Raw genomic sequence first — 15,721 nt, forward strand, 5'->3', positions numbered from 1 at the left:
CCTGCTTGGCTTGTGCAAGAACCAAGACCATTTTTGTTCCACTAGACTTGACTAAGATTGTATTGGCATAATTTTCAAAACGTTATGTATGCACAAACCCCTCTTTTATCTGTACAGATGAAGGCATCACCTTGCTTTCCATGCCTGCTGTGATCTGCTTGTCTGGGATCAGCTTTTGGGCTGGATATCCCCTGGTGCTGGTAAGTGATAAATGGCCACAGTCACAAGTGGCCACAGTCCACAAGACATCCCACCAGCCAAGACAGGCACAGCCAAGTAGCAGGTCCTGCAGCTAGTAATGACCTCTGCTCTATCACAGGCAGCCAAAAGGATGTGTGCTGCAGAAGCCTATTAAAAAGTGACATGGAATCCCAGGTTCACAAATAGAAAAGCTCATTGTACTCTACTCTGCTTATAGTAAGGGCATCCTTGACTACATGATAACCACTAAAATGCAGTTAATTCTTACCACTAGTTTAAATTCAATGTACTTTGAAAGATGAATTTATTTCTAAATATTTTTTAACTTTCCCTTGTATAGCAGGCAGAAAATGGACTTCTCTACCCACTTTTTTCTTTTTAATCCCCCATTTTACCCTACTTTGTAGGTTTAGTTCAATAGCAAATGAAACTTCCAATGAATTGCAAAGGATTTTTAATTCAATCTGAGAGGAAGTAGCAGTGATCTTGTTGTGACTGAAAGGAGTTCAGATAGTGAAAAAAACACTACTTCATCCACCAATACTTCCTTTTTCCCTGAAGCCAGAATGGTCATTCAGAATACTTTATCTGGAAGGGTCAAATGATGGTTAAGTCTATTAAATTTTTTTCTGACAAAGGCTGAACAGGGGAAGGGAACTCTTCTAAGGTGGGAAGATAATATATTTGGAATGAAAGTCAAAATGAAGGAGATAAAAAAAGCACTATGAAAAGGACAGGAAAAGGATAGAAAAAATAGGCAAAAAGATTGAAGGCATAAACTAGAGAGAGAAGATTAAGACTCAAGGTATTCTGAGAGATAGACTGAATGAGATGAAACAAGAAAGAAGACTGATGTCCCCCAAAGAATGAAAATATTCTGAAAAAGAGAAAGCAGTGATGACAGGAGATTACCTTATAAAATAAGAAAGAGGGAAGAAAAACAAAAGGCCATTTTAATTTTTAATCCATGACTCCACTTTGTTTTTAATTTTAAATTTTTTTCAACATGTCTTTTCTGCTATACATGTCACAAAAAAGTCTTGTGTTCTGATAAGTCAGCCCCCATTTACTACAGAGTTTCAACAAACAAATGCTATTACATCTTATCTGCTGATTAGTCTGACTCCAGCAGACACAAATGCATTTTCTGGTGTTATTTTAATTAGTCTCATGGCTTCCTGAAGTTCAAATTCATTTATTCTGAGTGTGAGCCAATATCTAAAGTCTTCTTATTGTACTTAGATTAGATTCACATGTCGATGTACAAATGCCGTTCTCAAAACCATACCTTGTTGCAGCATCTGTTGCTGTTTTATTCTCATGACCACACTCAGACAAGAAATAGAAGTTGGCTAAAATGTAATTTTGTCACTTGATTTCAACAGAAACATCTATTTTGAGGCATTTTAGGCTGTTTTAAAAATGCTTCAAGCAAAAAAGGCAGATAAACAAATAGGCATAGATTTGCCTCTGCCAGGAACAAACAAAAAAAGGTTTTCCTTAATAAATTATATAAAGAAAGATAGGATGCAATAAAAAAGACATAGCCAGGAAGAAAAAAGAATTCAGTGTGACTGACCTTCAAGTTCCCTCTGCTCTTTCATTAACTGTCCACTGAGGTGATCCCTGGCCAAATACGGGCAATTCAGAGCCTGTCATAGAATTACAAGATGAATTAGGGACTGCTGCCACAAATTTACAGCTACCAAGGCCTCTGCTGATTGCTTTTTCCCAGACTTGAAAGTAATTTCACTGGAAACACTCTTACCGTGGCCCCAAGATCAGCATCAGACAAATGAGGAACGGGAATAACACTTTTCCCTTCCAATTATCGGGTGATTTTTTTCTCCTCTGTGATTTGTACGCAAATAGACATAATTTAAACCAGTGTGACATGAAAATGCCAGATCTAACATGGACTGTTTGCTTCCTGAAAAACTTCCCAGTAAAACATGAGTTTTCAATTTCCTTGCAGAAAGGTGACTCCTGTATTTTTTCTTTAATTTCTGACTGGCAGAGCTTGTTAAATAACTACAATTATCAGCCTGAATAATTACTGACTCACTTCACAATCAATTGAAAAGCTAATGCAGTTGAAACTGTACACAGATAGCTCACTACAGGTGAGTAACTTCACATGCATGAGTAGTGTCACTGCACTCGGTGGCATAACTCATGTGCATAAGTATTTGCAAAACCGGGGCCTCAGATTGTAAACTCACTGAAGCAGAAACCAGATCTTATCTGCCTGTAAAGCACCTGGCACTGCACCTATCTTTGCCACTACATAAATTAATTATCATTAACATCTGAATTTTGTCAGCTCCAGCGTTCTCCTCCAAGCTCAAACACTGAATTTCTCACCAGAGAAGTATTGGTCCACAGCAGAGGATAGTAATATGTGCATGAATATTTAACTATTGTGGCATTTAATGTAGAATTATTTCAAAAATTTTAACACAAGATGAACATGTGTAAGACATCTGAAAAACTTCTAAGTCTGAGGTATGGGTGGGGTGAGGGAAAATTTTAAAGGTAAAAAATATACAGAATTGAAATCTTGAAATGCTTTGACCTTTAAACGGAACCTTCCTCCCCTCCTGAGGTTTAAGATAAGTTCAGCAAACAAAATTTCACCCTAGGCTTGACACATAATCTCCTAAATTACTAAAGAAATAAATAAACACTTTTTCCTTTAAAAAATCCAGCATAATTTCAAAAGAAAGACCGACACCAATTTTCGTAACTGTTGGTGTAGGTTGTACATACAAGCTTACCAACAATGTAAAGCCTTCAGATTTTAACAGGAAATAGATAGTTAGAATGAAACTGTTGTGAAATAGCACCTTGAAGATAAGGAACTCTGGACAAGATGACTTTTGGTCATCTGAAGAAAAGAAGAGTCATCTTCCTTAATCATTTCAGACTGATTGCTTCAGTTTGGTAATCTCACATTTCAATAGGTTTTTACTGCTGAACCTACAGAAACAGGGAATGGGACAGGAGGGGATGTGAGAGGGCAGGACTGGAAGTGCCAGTCAGTTCACTCAACCCTTCCCAAAAAACCCCAAACAAACCAAAAACACCCTACACAAACAAATCTCAGTCATGAGCTAATAAGTCAAAATGAAAAAAAAAAAAAAAAAAAACCCCACCAAGTGCTATGCAGTTTGTCTTCTCCTTGGAAAAGAAAATTGAAGGGAGCATTTTGGTGTTTGATGGTTTCCTGTTAAGTAAATCTTATTCAAGACAGCAGCTGGCTTTGATGCATTTAGGGGTATTCATTGCCACTCTTTCTTCTCTGCTTTCTCTTTCAACTTTCTAGTCTTTGCTAGTGGACTATTTAGATAGCTCCTTCAACAGGCACAAAGTACTGCAGTGAACAGTGAAAGCTACTGCATGTTCATCAAACCAAAACTAAACTGAAATTGGGAAAAAAAAATAAAACTGATCAAAAATTTGAAAGGATTAAGCTCTTCACTTATTTGTCTAGGTAAGACAGGAATCCTATCTTATGAACACCGTGCCAGCAAAGACATTATAACTGTAATCACAAATACTCTGATTAACTTACATATTGCACAAAAAGTATTGCCTCATTAAAATTAAAAAAGAAACTCCGTTATTTTTTATTCTAGTCTGAGACCTGCTTGGATATGTATGGACACAGGAGCTCTTTACTTGCTACCTTATGACATTGCTATTAAAAGCTGCTTTTCTTTTATTGTCCCCAAAATCACAAAAGCTCCACAAGTCAGTTTCTGGTAGCACATCTTTTCTTGAATTCTTAGGTGGGTCCACAAAAAAAAACCCAAAAAAACAAAAAAAACAACAAAACAAACAAAAAAAACCCCAAAACAAAACAAAAAAAAAACACCTTGAAGAAATTTCAGCATTTTTGCAGGAGTGTGATGCCAAAGTACTTTAAGTCAAAGAAAGAATAGTGTTTTTCATGTCCATGACAAAAGGGAAGGAATACCAAATTAAATCTGTCACAAAAAGATTTACAGAAATAATTGTATGATTAAAATACAAACAATGGCAATGAAATAGAATCTATTCTAAATCTTTACTCTTTCCCTTTTTTGTGTTGTGTAAAACTGAATACACTCAAGATACCTCACCCCAGAGAGAAGAGTTTTTCCTCACACAACATCCACTACTTTGCATCTAATAACTATGTACATTTTTAAAAAAAGAGAAAAGGATTTAACTCCCAAGAGTGACAAAAAGTACAGCTGATAACTTGACTACGAAAGCACTTCCTTAAATTGTACATCATCTTGAGGGCTTCATCAATCTCAAGAAGCTATCCTTGGTGGTAGCTACTACACAGCTCTTTCTTCCCGTGGAAAACACTGAGTGGAAACCTCACCTTGGATATAGGTCAGGACATCAAGTGTGGTCTGCTGGTCAGTGCCTAGGGCAGGTGTGAACAAGGGCCAGCTGGTCGCTTTCACGCTGAGACCTGCGCCAACACTTCAGAGTCTTTATGAAGTGAGAAAGTAGAGCAGAAGCTCAGAGAGTACATCTTTTAAGCAGGATATTTAGGAGCCTCTGCAATCCTTTTACCAGACACACAAATGCAACCTCGGCTGCTTGCTGGGTTTATTTTCCCTCCCCTCTAAAAATACTAACCCTTCTTCTGAACTAGTTGGAAGGGACTTGTGAAGGGGTGGAGTAAGGGAAATCAGTGCACAAGTCACCTTTCAGCCACCTATGACATCAGCTTGCTGCCCTGATTCCTTCATTAATACCTCTGAGCTGAAAACAATGGGGCTACCATTAAGCACCACACAGTTCGAGATAAGAAAGCCCTAAGCAGATAATAATCGGTGCATTTAGCTGGATTTCAAACATTCAGCTGCTTAATCATTTCTTCCTCACTGCATGCTACCCAAACACACGGGGAATGCTTTGGATGCCTTGGGCTAAGGAAGAAGGAGCTGGGGTGTGGGGAAGAGGAGGGAGAGAACGGAGCCACAGGATGGGGGCTGGGGGGGAGAGGGGGATTTCATTGCCAATCCTCTCCCTGGGAAATGAAAACATTTCTTAATTGCCATTAGGGAAATAGGTTAAATACAGGCTTGGTAAGCTGCTAAGGGCTGGCTAACAGATTAGAGAGGATGGCTGTTGAAGTATTCTCATTTCCATTATATGACAGAGCAGGGAATTTTTATTTTCTTAATAGTCTTCAGAGATTGTTCTTGTCAGGCACTGGGTGTGAGACTGCTAGTTAGATTTTAACTAGTCACCTTCCAGATGACGAAATGAGGCCCAGTTCTCTGGCCCTGAAGTGACTACTTTCCTGTCTCATCCAAGGAAACAGAAACTGCAGGACATGCTGACAGGGAAGGTATTGTAACACCTACTGCCTTTGCTCACCCAAAATAACAATGAGTAATCACAGAATCAGAGAAACTAAAGGCATGATGCAGCATACCTGTCATACAGGAGAAGGGGAAAAAAATACCTAAGGATCCCCAAACACTGAAGAAACTCATGAGCTAAGCTTGGGTTTAACAGCAGACCTGAGCAACTCCTCACCTTGGAAACCTTGGGGCCCACAGTGGGAAGAGTGTGGGCAACTTAAAAATCTCAGATGCAACTGCCTGCCTGCTAAGATCCTCAAAGCCTTGTCCTCCACATTCTCCCAAGGCACCTCCTTCGGGTGGGTGCCCTTCCTCCTCACTTTTAAGTTCCTCAAAAGCCCCATCTCTAGTTTATAAAGAGGATGATAAAGTTTTTAGCAAACTGATTGGGAGCAAAGTTTTCTTGTAAATGGGCACAGCCTTTATTAATCCATAGAACTAAAAAGCAGCTACAGGCAGTACACACAACAAAGCTGAGACACCATCCTGTAATCCTTCGTCATGCAAAACTCCCTGGGGCATGAGTGGGAGTTTTATCTGAGTAAGGTCTGAGTTTTTAAAGGAAAGTCTTTGTTCTAGGGCTCCTTGAAGCCCATATACTGAACTATTCAAACGACCATGGATTGTCAGGTAAGTGACAGGGGGTCATTTGAAGAACAAGTTTCTGGCAGCAATGCTAGTTTAAAGCAGTTGCTGCCACCTCTCTCTTTCTACCTGCTGACGTATTTACCTACCCCCACCCCAGTCTTCTCCAGTGATAAAGATAGAAGGATTTGCTCAGCTGTGAGCAAAATGGACTAAGGAACTACTCTAGCTGTAAACTACTCTGTCTGGGAAATCTTCCACAAGTTTTAACTTAGGCTTATAAACTGTTCTGAACCAGGGGACACTGTGGCTGTCCTTTAATAAACAAGGAGCAGGGACACACAGGTTACACACTCAGCTGCAACTATTTTATGGCACTTTAGACTACTCACCCAGGAGGGCCTATGCCACATGTACCAGCACCACTCAGACTCCTTCACAGGCTGCATGCAAGCCATGGCAACTACACCTGGTCTAGCTTTAACACCCAACCCAACTCTGTCCAGGTATTGTCCAAAAGAATGCTGGATGAGTCAGGCCACAGCTGCTAGCAACTCTCCCCACCAGTGAAGTGTAAATATCCAGCACCTAAGACTCCTGTGCCCAGCAGGCCAGCATCACTAGCCCAACAGCTCAGAGACTCATTGTTGAAGGTATTTCATCTTCTCAGGGAAAAAAGAACAGCCTGGAGTGATCTCCACCATTTTTTAACATACTCACTGTGTATCCTTCTGCATCATCAGACATCTATCTCAATACACTTTAAAAGTCTAAGTGTCAGTTCCATCTGACCAAATGTAAACTTCTCTGTTGCTGATGTCTGAAAGAGACTGATAAATGTGCTGTAAATGTTGGCTGGTTTTCTCCATGGACAGTAAAGGTAGCTCTGAGAAAACTGACTCAAAATCTGGCATGTGAAGGTGGGTGAAAAATATGCCACCCCCACTTCCTGTCCATGCTGGAGGCAAATGCCAGCCATGAAATTTAGTTTGGATGTTCTCTCTTCCAAGTAAATGTGCTTGCCACAAAATAAGACCCAAAGCACACTTACCTGGGTGTACAGACTGTGCAACAGCAACCACTTTGCTAACAAATGGTGTTGAAGGGCATTTGCTCAGCTATGCTGCTATCACAGATTCAGCCAGCATGGGCAGAAAGTCCATTCATTTACACAGCACTAGCCTGTGTTTCACTTGGCTGGCAACTCCATGGACCTCATTTGCATGGAGTGTATTTCCCAGGAACACACTGGATCTTGATCTGATGCCAATATGAAATGGAAAAGCATCACTTGGTTCTGCTTCGCTTTATCAGCTCTCATTCAAAAATGTTTGACTGTTTCCCATACATAGAAATTATCTATGAATGAAAATTAAACCTTGAGCTGGGTAGTCTTCCCAGATGATCCAAGAATTGATTACATACACCAGGGCAACTAGGGAACCAAGGTTATAGTGTGCTTATTCTAAAGAGCCTGGGACAGATCCTTCACATCTGCCAATCATTTCAGGCCAGAAGTTTTTAATGCATGGTTTTCCTGTGACCACCTATTTAGTCACAGCCAATCTAAACCAGCCACAGCAGTGCCTGAAAGACAATGGATTAAAGAAAATACATCTTTGTGTGGTGGCTGCACACAATATCTTTAGCACCTGAATGCAGCTGCTCTGGCTGGGTGTAAGAAACACTGGTTTAGGTCCATGGAAATCAGTGGCAAGTTGAGAATGCGCCTTTTGTATGAAATTCTATAATAACACTGAAATATCTTTCTTAGAAAAGAATTATTAACACAGGATTAATGTATGCTGTGGTGTTGGTTGTTTTTGTTTGGTGGGTTTTTTTTGTTTGTTTTTTGGTTGACAGAGAACAGGAGAACAGCGAGAAAGTAAAAGAAGAGTCTACTGTTATCCCAGAGTTTCGGACAAGACCTTTTTTCCAGCATAGGTACGGTTCAAGACTGTGCACCCTTTATTTACATTTGGACATGCAAGTGTTAGCCTTTCCAAACATAACCACGCTATGGTGCAACCCTTCTTGGCAAACACCACACATCTATTTGTGTCCAAGACCATCTGAGTGCCTCTGAAAGGCACTGCAGGCTAAGCCAGCACAATCCTGCTTCCCAATGAAGAAAAAAGAGGCTGTCATAGTTAATTTGTTTTTTTCTCTCGTTAGAGAAAGGAGAGGTACTCTTTTGAAGTACCAGTACAGTGGCAAATAGGGGATACACTGTGCTTAACATGAAGTACTTTCCTTTACAACTGAAGTAGCATACAGGTAATTTCTCTCTTTCTGCAAGTTACAGCAAGTCCAATGACTCTGAACGTTACCTTTGGTTTAAGGCACTTGAATTCTCATTCCATAAACCCTCTAGCATGCACATTCCTGTAATATAACAAATTTTTTTCCCTGCTTTTTGCATAGGCATTTATACTACATGTAACTATAGAAATAATGTGTCTACATTAATGAATAGTCTCCAAAATAGTATCATAACATCAGAAGATTAACCTTCATAAAATTAGAATGGTCAATGGAAGAAGTGGCTTTGTGGTAAGCATGGAACCTATTACTGTAAACAGGGCTCCTGATTCCTAAATATAAATAACTCCAGATAATTTTTTCCCCTAAGTTATTTTTTATATGTTTTTTTCCATCTCAAGCATCTGTAGAGAACATCTCTATTACAGTATTATATTCTACAAAAAGGAAAATTAACCTCATCAGCAATTCTGGAATCCACCACATTATTAATTGCATCTCAAACCGCATTTGGCAAACCAAAAACTTTGAGTAATCCTGGACAAGTAGTTGGACAGAGGTCTACTTATAATTACATAAAAATGTTGTGCTGGGAAATAAGTTGCTTGTGAATTAACTATTAAGAATAGACCATTTTTCATCAACATGTTACTTGCATCCAGTCCCTTACACCAAAGGAAAATGAGGAACAAATGGACTATATGCCACAATGGATGAAAATCATCTCAACTACAGTAGAGTCACTCCACTGCAGCACAGTACAGACAACAGCAAGAAACTGTAACTAGATGAAATTGAAGAAAAATAAATTTTAAATACTAGATTTTATTTTAAACAAATAATAAAGTGAACAGTCTGACACAAGGGATTGTCTGTGTTACTTAATGCCTTTAAAACAAAATTAAATGGCTTCCTAAATACAAGCACATTCATTTAGGATATGACACCTGTGCAGCAATTACTGTGTGAATTTCTATTAGTGATGCTCTGCTGAAGATAAAACTATGTGATTGTAACAAATGTAAATGTTTTAAATTCTCTAAGTACGAGGAATGCGACCCAGCACTACTTATGATGTGACAAAAAACTTCCTTGACTATTAATTAGAAAAGGAAAATTAGCTTTAAAGGATATTAACAGAGTTTTTCATTATTCAGGTATATATTTTTCTCCTGTCACCCTCTTATCCCCCCTTTTATTCAAAACACTAATACACAAGCTTATTTTACCAAATTAATGTGAGACTGACTTTGTGCATGAAAGGAAAACAAGCCTGAGTTCCTATAAACCTTTCAAACTTTCATTCCATCTCCTTCCCAGTTTGCACGGAGGAGTCTATTTTACAACTTTATCCATGTAATGATCCTTGCAGCCTGCTTCTTCATGCCAGAATTTCTCTTTGAAGTTTGCTCTCCCATTAGTGTTTCAGTGTAGGTATTCAAACTGATGGCGCAAGCACAGCAGAACTCCAGAACTGTCCATGTTCCATCAAATACAGTTGTTTCATGTTGCTCATGATTTACAGTCTTAATTAATGCTCTCAAAGAAGAAGAGCACATCTTGTGGAGCATCCCCCTTACACACACATGCATACCCCTCCTCTGCCTTTTTTTTTTTTTTTTTTTTTTTTTTGGTACAAACCAGTGCTCTCAGGGTTTTGTTGGACATTGTGCAGGATGGCTTTGCCAAGTAGAATGGAACACACTTAATACTTTTCCTTTATAACCTTTGCAATAAATCAGCTACCACTCCACTTACACAAGAACGGCCATTAGTGTCCTGTCCCCTCCCCCAGCACTTCCCGAATTTTAAACAAAGTAGGAATAAACTGAAGCTGAGCAGAGCCAGCGAGCCCAGTAAATCAGTTTAATGAGAACTGAATCAATCGTATGAAGTCCACTACTGAACAAATAAGGTGGACAGGAGAGGCTGAGCTTTCTGTGGAGGTACTGGGGATGGGGAAGCAGGAAAGCAGGGCTCAAATACTTCATCTTCAGCAGTGACACATGTCTGTTGTGAACACTCTGTTCTTTCAAATCACATTTGCCACTGCTTGCTGATGAATTCCTTGTTTAGATTTGGCTGTTTCCTCTCCTGTTTGTGGTTTAGGTCCTCCATGTTTTCCCACAGAAGTAGAGTTTTCTGTTTACCCATTTTCACTACTTATCTCCTCTAAGATTCACTTTGTCTCTCTGTTTATCCTTCTCAGGTCTTCCCTATTTCCACATTTACTGTAAGCGAAGACATCGACACACACACACACACACATATGCATATACACACACACACAAAATCCTATTCCATTACAATATCAGAAAGTGAATAATCATGTATTTTCAGGAATGCACGGTATTAAAGAAACCACAAACTTTCGTGTATGACAGCATGTAGACTCTGGACCTTCAGCATTAAAAGGGCCTTACCAAAGGCGTAAATACCCACCCAACAAAACAATTAAAACAAACAAACAAACAAAACCAAAAAAACCAACAAAAAAAAACAGAAAACAAAAAAACAAAACAAAAAAAACCAAAAAAAACCAAGCCAAAACCAACCAAACCAAACCAAAGCACAATGCTTCAAATGTGTTTTATTTCCCCCAAACCAGAGGCAGTAACTTACACAAGTGGGGCCAAGTATGGATTTTCTCAGTCAAAGGGTACTAAGAGGTTTTTTACTTCACATACATCAGTCCCCATCTTAGGGACTTTTTGATCATTCTGTCTCATGTACTCAGAAAAAGAAGCTGCTAAAATGCATTAATGAGCAAAATCAGAAATTAGTATGTCCTCTTGGCACAGGGTTGTGCTACTGTCCTGCTCCAGCTACAAAAACTGATGGAAAAAGGAGTCCACGGCCCCATCATTCAGGTCACCACCAGTTCCACAGGACTGCCAAACCTCCTTCACTTGGGGCTCAGACAACCTCATCCAATCTCAGATATCCCGAGCTCAGCTATAACTCTTTTCTCCTTGAAACAGTCATCGCTTTTCAAAATTAAGGGCAGAAATATGGGTCACATTTTCTCTTCTGTCTTCTTAGCTCCTCCAGAATGAGCAAGCAGAGGCCATTTGTGAGATCCTGCTATCACAAGTCCCAAAGTTTGGACTATGATAGAAGCCTTTAGAACTTATTTATGAATGTGGTCCTGTTTCCAGAACATTACTGTCTTCACTCTGAGTCTAAAAGAAGAGTGCACTTTGATTCATCACTCTGAAACACTTCAAGGTCATACAGCCATACTTTTAATCTCAGCACGTCAGTCAGTGAAGACTACGAGCATCCAGCACTTCTTCTCTGCCAGTGCATCAATTTCTCAGATGTGCTATTGCCCATGAAAAACTTGAGTACCTATTAAATTTCCACACTTGGCAATAGGAAAACCTATTACCACTGTCACCTCTCTACCATCTGCATGGCTTCTGAGAAAAGGCAACTAATTAACATCACTAATTAGAGAGACAGACAGGGCCACTTTGCACCCTCCTTCCCTCTGCTTTCTCCTTTCCCAGTACAAAGGAGAGAAGAGGACATACCCAGAGCTGCCAATCTGATCTTGGAAATGGAGACCCTCTGCCGCTGCAGGTGCAGCAGAGACCATTCTGCACAGTTAAGGGTGGCAGGTGCTCCTTAGGTGTTTATGAGCACAATATTTAAGGATTTTAAGATGGTATGTATCCGTACCAGGTGAGGAACAGAAAGCATTTATTAGAATAAGTTTGGAAAACCTGCTTATCTATCATCAACTTGTACTTCATGCAAGACCAATGCTGAGAGCTCTTTGAAATTAATCTGTGAATTTTACAAGATAGACTTTTCTTAAAGCCTGTATTTAAAATAAAAAATGATTTTGTGTGAATCTCAGTTGTCGTGAAAGAAAGAAGTTAGGTGTCTAGCCTTAGTGATAAAGAAAAGCCTGACACGGAAATCTATTAGCACCAAGCGCAGAACTCAAAATAATTTTTTAATGGAAATAAAATAGTTATTTTCATAACCTGTGATTTTTAAGGCAACTTCACGACGTGACTTTCAGTTCTTGAAAGCTAGGGTTTGATAATATTATAGGTGATAATCTAAACCACTCACATTCTCTGAATTGGTTTAAATGTTTTTCTTGGCTTTTTTTTTGTAGGTAGAATATTTTGTCATCATACCCTAAGACATAATAAACTCCTTTCTCCAATCTCTAGACCAATGCTTTGCTCTCCACTGCATTTAGCAGTGAAGGCTGTGGTTTTCTGACAAAGCAAGTGCAGTGTCTGCTGTTAACGGTAAAAATACCCAAACCCAAATGATAAAAAAATGAATGCAAAGCAAATGACACTACCAAATATGCAGTTTCAAGCTCCTGATATGCAAAAGCACATTGAAGAACTCAAGATAGAGAACATTAGGACTATATCTGAATTTTTTTTTTTAGTCTGTTTGCTCTGTCTTTTCTTCTGTATGATAGGTATTTAAACTACCTAGGATGACCTGTGGATTCAGATAATCAAAAGAACTGACCAGTTAGAAACAACAAACAGAAAAGGAAATTAAAAGCAAGTCCTTGACACAGCTAATTTACTCTTCATTCTAAATGGTTACATATATCTCTAATTTTTGTAAAAAGAGAGAAGAGGTACTGCATTCAAAACAGAACCATAAGAGTCATAAACTCTAGTTTCAAAGAGTTTGGAAAAGAGAAGGAGATTTCACTGCAAGATTGTTCCTTTTTTCCTACTCTTACCAAAACTTTGCAGGATCGGGAAAACATGATTCCAAAAATTATTTATTGTAACAGACCATTGCTCTGGTCATAGCCACCACAGTGGGTCAGTCAGATCCAAAGCTCTCTGTTGATTTCATGGCTTTGGAGCCAGACCAATGTTTGTGCATTTCTTTCAAGGAACAGTTTTTCCAAATAAGCTGGGATTCTTTTGGAATTATTCCAAGGGCTACGTGACACTTTTGAGAGTTTATATTCATCCAAGTGACTTTGAGGAGCCAGCTCTCTTATTTTACATGGAAAAAACTTGGCAGATGATGGGAGGGAATGAAAAGCACTGTATGAATCCATCTAGGTATTTCTAGACTCTTCTTTGGAAAGTGTCCCTCAGATTTGCTGTCACAGGCAACGCAGATGGCAGCTTCCCTTCCCTTCCCTTCCCTTCCCTTCCCTTCCCTTCCCTTCCCTTCCCTTCCCTTCCCTTCCCTTCCCTTCCCTTCCCTTCCCTTCCCTTCCCTTCCCTTCCCTTCCCTTCCCTTCCCTTCCCTTCCCTTCCCTTCCCTTCCCTTCCCTTCCCTTCCCTTCCCTTCCCTTCCCTTCCCTCCTCTCCCCTTGTTAAAGTCATGACTTTTGCTTCCCCACAAAGCAATCTGGTAACTGCTCTAAAGCACAAAGAAGCAAAAATTAAACACACATTCTCCTAGTCATGGGGTGTAATTAGAGATATGGCTGAAGAACAGAAGTCCCACTCACTAGCTGCAAACACAATTTTTTTTTAGTGCTCAGAAACCCTTGTGATATGTTTAAAATAAATACCCAGCTACAAAAATACTGTTAATATTAAAATTATGTGAAAAAATTCTTGGTAGACCTCTGGATCTACCCAACTAGCACTAGTGTCAGAGTGCTTACAGATATATAATTAACACAGCTTGAAACATTCAGTACAAATGTTGAGCAGCCTGAAAATTTTACTTTTACAGCAGTAGTCCTGCACAGATGGAGTAATACCATGACTTGTTACAGCAGCAGCCTGATAGAATAGGAGTGTAGACATGACAACATCTTTATAAATGAAAGCACTACCTTCTGCACTCTGTTTTTCCTTCAGTGGACACAGAAAGGTATTCAGGCCCTTCAGTGCTGGAAGAGTATTCAGATAGTCCTTATGCCCAATATCCTCAGGCAGTTATGGGTTTAACATCCATTGAAATCAAACTGTTTTGCTAATATGTGAGGGACTATACTTTGACTCTTTGGCAGATTTTTATAATGTTCAATTAACAAACTTTCTGCCAAAAAGCCAAGCCAAAGGGTCCCACTGCATATGCAGCTAGCTAGATTTATCACATTTACATCAGCTACTCTGAGCAGAAAATAGCGAGTTCATAAAAAACCTAAAAGTGTCTTGATTCAGCAGAAGCTGTTGCATAGACCTGCTCTTATTCACTTTGCTATTTTGACTGCCCCTTGCAAGCACTACTGTGAATACTCAAAAGCACTTTTTCAAATGAAAGAAAATCAGAGCATCTAGTGTCGGCAAGCCTTGTAAAGTCCATACATGTTTACACTTGGCATCAGATTACACACATTTGACTTCTTGATTTACTGAGCACACTTGTGTTTTCCTTTCTTTTGTCAGAAATAAAATACAGCTATTCTTAAGAGAAGTCTTTGTTTTTAGAAAGACCTAATTTGTACTGTATGTTAGGAGAGTTCACTTTTCGCCCCACCCAGAGAGAAGCCTGATCCACATACCAGGGGAAAAAAGAGAAACTCAGAAGAGGTTAATTTGGGTAACGGCAATGTCTGTTTGCAAGATGTAAAAAAAAGAGAAAGACAGAGAAAGAAAACAGACAGTGAAGTCCTTGGACAGGTTCTGGGGGTTTTTTTTTTGCTGCATCACAAAAGCAATTCTGCTGAAATCTTAGTCGGAACATTGCCTGAGTAAAAAAGAGAAAAACAGTTCTTAAATTATTTTGTACTTTCCACGTAGAGGAACAGTCAGAACTGTATGGGGTTTTACGCCTTCTTAGTAGCCAGCTTATAAACAGTGCTGCTACCAGTCTTTCCATAGGAAAAACAGTGTTCTGTGGATGATGATAACATGACTAACTGCCCGAGCTTCAGAGGCATAGAAGGACTTCTACCTAAATAAGGTGGGGTGTCAGGCTATCTATTAACTAACAGACGACTGGCAATCAATAAACATTGGATGAGAGTCAGAAATCGGAGAACAATCTTACACAAGCGAAAAATTTGCATGTTTACTTTTCTATCTCTTATTTCTGTGATTCCCCAAGAAGAATATTACATTAAATCAGATGAAAGGGAAGAGGTTTTATTTGAACAATGTGTGTTAACAAGCCATCAAGTGAAACATTGGTATGTAAGAGTTTGAGAATCAAACTCATAAAGATAGCAGTAGCCACAACAAAGTGAATAACTAGGTGAGACCTGACATTTTCAACATATTTTTATGGATATTTACATGCAGGAAAAGGAAACTTATCCAAATATAGAAATCAGGTCAATTAAAAACAGTTGTGTGATTTCCAAGCTAATTCAGAAACTGCCCTACTGATCATTATGC

General features: G+C 39.2%; 1 protein-coding gene across 2 annotated transcripts in view; it reads right to left on the reverse strand.

The window, feature by feature from the left end:
* PRDM1 (PR/SET domain 1) overlaps positions 1-15,721 on the reverse strand; it is a 98,078-nt gene that overhangs the window by 57,853 nt on the left and 24,504 nt on the right. The window contains exon 1 of one of the 2 annotated variants that reach the window (XM_021553795.1): positions 1,781-1,819. The exons of the other annotated variant lie outside the window; for it this stretch is intronic. The gene's annotated coding sequence lies outside the window, so the exon portion shown is untranslated. Of the gene's footprint in view, positions 1-1,780; positions 1,820-15,721 lie in introns of those variants that run through there. 2 annotated transcript variants of the gene reach the window in all.

The sequence above is a fragment of the Lonchura striata genome, chromosome 3, assembly GCF_046129695.1.
Source record: "Lonchura striata isolate bLonStr1 chromosome 3, bLonStr1.mat, whole genome shotgun sequence".
Taxonomy (NCBI): Eukaryota; Metazoa; Chordata; class Aves; order Passeriformes; family Estrildidae; genus Lonchura; species Lonchura striata.